This window comes from Chiloscyllium plagiosum, unplaced genomic scaffold, assembly GCF_004010195.1.
Source record: "Chiloscyllium plagiosum isolate BGI_BamShark_2017 unplaced genomic scaffold, ASM401019v2 scaf_2617, whole genome shotgun sequence".
Classification (NCBI taxonomy): Eukaryota; Metazoa; Chordata; class Chondrichthyes; order Orectolobiformes; family Hemiscylliidae; genus Chiloscyllium; species Chiloscyllium plagiosum.
The window spans coordinates 13,020-16,367 of record NW_025210697.1 but is presented as its reverse complement, the minus strand read 5'-3'; the positions used below and the strand labels follow the sequence as shown (position 1 = coordinate 16,367).

At 44.4% G+C, this 3,348-nt stretch overlaps 1 long non-coding RNA gene across 1 annotated transcript in view; it reads left to right on the top strand.

The window, feature by feature from the left end:
* Positions 1-249: 249 nt before the first annotated feature.
* Positions 250-3,348, top strand: part of LOC122546946 — a 7,609-nt gene continuing 4,510 nt past the window's right edge. The window contains exons 1-2 of the long non-coding RNA XR_006310853.1: positions 250-650; positions 2,691-2,734. This is a non-coding gene — a long non-coding RNA (uncharacterized LOC122546946). The remainder of the gene's footprint in view (positions 651-2,690; positions 2,735-3,348) is intronic.

Here is a 3,348-nt window from a genome sequence, read left to right as displayed (position 1 = left end):
TCATGCCCATTAACATCTTTCTCCCACACTGACCTTTACCCAGTCCCTTCTCTGCCCAACTGTTTTTCTCTCTCTTTGGGTTCCATCTCCATTTAGCGTTTAATCCTCCCCCACCCCAACTTCAGTTTCTGTACCAACTTTTCCCCAGCGATAATCCATGCTGAGGAAGTGTCACTGGATCTGAAACGCTAACTCTGATTTCTCTCCACAGATCCTGCCAGACTTGCTGAGCTTTTCCAGCAGTTTATGATTTTGTTTCTGATTTCCAGTATCTGCAGTTCTTTGGATTTTTTTGGTCCAAATAGATCATGTTCACTGGCTGTCTGTCGGATTTACTCGTTACCTCCTCAATGCACTGGAACCAATTTCTCAGACGTGACCTCCTCACGTTGACACTGCCCATTGTGTCAAGGCTTGGCCTTCAAAGATTGCATTCCATACACTAAATACAGCGTGAGCCTCCTCTGGATATTCTGTGTTCCTCAACTGTGTAAACCTTGCCAATATTTTACAGAGGCTGAGAGTCTGGATTTGTTTCCTATTATTCTGGGCTGTGTGCTGTGTATCCTCGTGTTACTGATCATTGCTGTTATTGCTGTCCTCTGTGTAAAACGATGGGCATGCTTCAGAACGACATCAACACCAAACAGGTAAACAGAATCGCTTCAGTGCTTGGATCTTGCTGAGAAACCAGCTGGAGGAACTTCCATCTGTCTGTGTTCCTTCCTTCTCTGTCTCTCCCATGCTATCTGCCCCCATTGCTGACGACTCAATACTTCCTTTTTCTCTGTCTGTCGACTCTGAAAGCTACTATCTGCGTTTTACTTTATCTCGTACTGTCATTGGCCTTGACACATGACAGGGTTGGGAACAGAGTGTGTGGGAACAGAGTTTGCAACTGTCAGTGGTTTAGCTAGTTTTAGATTAAGTTATGAGAACAATGATTCACAAAACAGAAAATACAAACTCTGAAGGAAGGACTAAGGCAGCGAAGAGGTGATAACCAAAGGGTGACTGATAAGGATGGAGCGTAGAAACCTCCGCGTGCACCAGCAGATTGATAAATATTTCCCAGGACAGGTGTATTTGGAATAATTAGAGCAATATTTTCTTGTGTCAACCAAGCACTTTAGACCTTGTAGTGTTCAATGAAACAAGGGAAGTTACTAATTTCAGTGTAAGGGAGTCTTCAGGTAACAGTGCTCATAAAATTTCACAAGAGGTTTGAGAGTGAAAATTGTGCATCTTATGCACAAAGAGAATTACAAGGGAAACATTTGGCGAACATGAAGTGGGAAGACAGGTTATACCACAGAGAAACAGCAGCAGACATATATTTTATGAACGAGAATAAATAAATAATGTGGGGGAATAAAAAGTGATATCTTGAAAATGTCCGTATGAGGAAGTGCAGGATGTTTTAAAATGCATAAAGATGGATAAATCCCCAGGACCTGATCAGGTGTACCCGAGAACTCTGTGGGAAGCTAGAGAAGTGATTGCTGGGCCTCTTACTGAAATATTTGTATCATCGATAGTCACAGGTGACGTGCTGGAAGACTGGAGGTTGGCAAACATGGTGCCACTGTTTAAGAAGGGTGGTAAGGACAAGCCAGGGAACTACAGACCAGTGAGCCTGACGTCGATGGGGGCAAGTTGTTGGAGGGAATCCTGAGGGACAGGATGTACATGTATTTGGAAAGGCAAGGACTGATTCGGGATAGTCAACATGGCTTTGTGCATGGTAAATCATGTCTCACTAACTTGGTTGAGTTTTTTAAAGTGACAAGGAGGATTGATGAGGGCAGAGCAGTAGATGTTGTCGATGAGGCCTTCAGTTTGACAAGGTTCCCTGTGGGAGACTGGTTAGCAAGTTAGATCACATGGAATACAGGGAGAACTAGCTGTCTGGATACAAAACTGAAGACAGAGGGTGGTGGTGGAGAGTTGCTTTTCAGACTGGAGGCCTGTGCTGAGTGGTGTGCTGCAGAGATTGGTGCTGGGTCCACTTTGATTGAAATAAATAATTTAAATGTGAACATAAGAGGTACAGTTAGTAAGTTTGCAGATGACATCAAACTTGGAGGTGTAGTGAATAGCGAAGAGGGTTATCTCAGATTACAACAGGATCTGGACCAGATGGGCCAATGGGCTGAGAAGTGGCAGATGGAGTTTAATTCAAATAAATGCGAGGTGCTGCATTTTGGGAAAGCAAATCTTAGCAGGACTTATACACTTAATGGTAAGGTTCTTGGGAGTGTTGCTGAACAAAGAGACCTTGGAGTGCAGGTTCATAGCTCCTTGAAAGTGGAGTCGCAGGTAGATAGGATAGTGAAGAAGGCGTTTGGAATGCTTTCCTTTATTGGTCAGAGTATTGAGTACAGGAGTTGGGAGGTCATGTTGCGGCTGTGCAGGTTAGGCCACTGTTGGAATATTGTGTGCAATTCTGGTGTCCTTCCTATCGGAAAGATGTTGTGAAACTTGAAAGGGTTCAGAAAAGATTTACAAGGATGTTGCCAGGGTTGGAGGATTTGAGCTACAGGGAGAAGCTGGTTATAATGTTGCTCAGTTGCTTCAGTCTTCCTGACTCTAACTGCAGGCTGATTGTAATCCTGTTGTTGAGGCATGTACAGTACAGTATCCTCTCTCTAATAAGCTAATCCCTATCTTTCTGACGTCACATCATTTAGGGATACCAATGAAGGAAATGACATCGTATATGCAACAGCTAGTGGTAAGTCAATGGAACTAAATACTTAGTGTAACAGGTGCTTGGAATAATCTGAATTACTGGCTGCAATTAATACACATTGTTGGTTACATTATTTAATGAAGGTCAATTCTATGATGCAGTAACGTTGCAGTGTTAGTTTCACAGTATTCTGTCTGACGCTGGTTTTTGGGGTTGGATTGATTGTCCCTGGGATGTGTTTATTCCTGAGTGTAGCTGTGTCCTCCCTGCTCCCCACCGTGTTCCCATCAGCCCTCAGACCTGGAACCGGTTCCACAGCCGGGGAGACGGCCTCAATTCACTCCAATTTGTCTGACAATTACTCCCACAATCTCTTGCCGTTCAGGAAGAATAGCACAGCCCTGTCCTGCCCTTCCTGTTTCCATCCCAGACACCGATCAGGAACTGATGGGGAAAGGAGAGCCCCACAATCAGAGGCTTCCTGTTCACTGCTTCAGGAAATTTCCACATCAGGTTTAATTGTTCATCTTCCTAACCTCATGGTCAGAGTTTCAATAAAATATCCCAGACCACACTGCACAGTGTCAGCTGCTACAGGGCCCAGACAGAGTGAGTGCCTGTGGGAGAGAGGGAGAGAGAGAGAGAGAGAGAGAGAG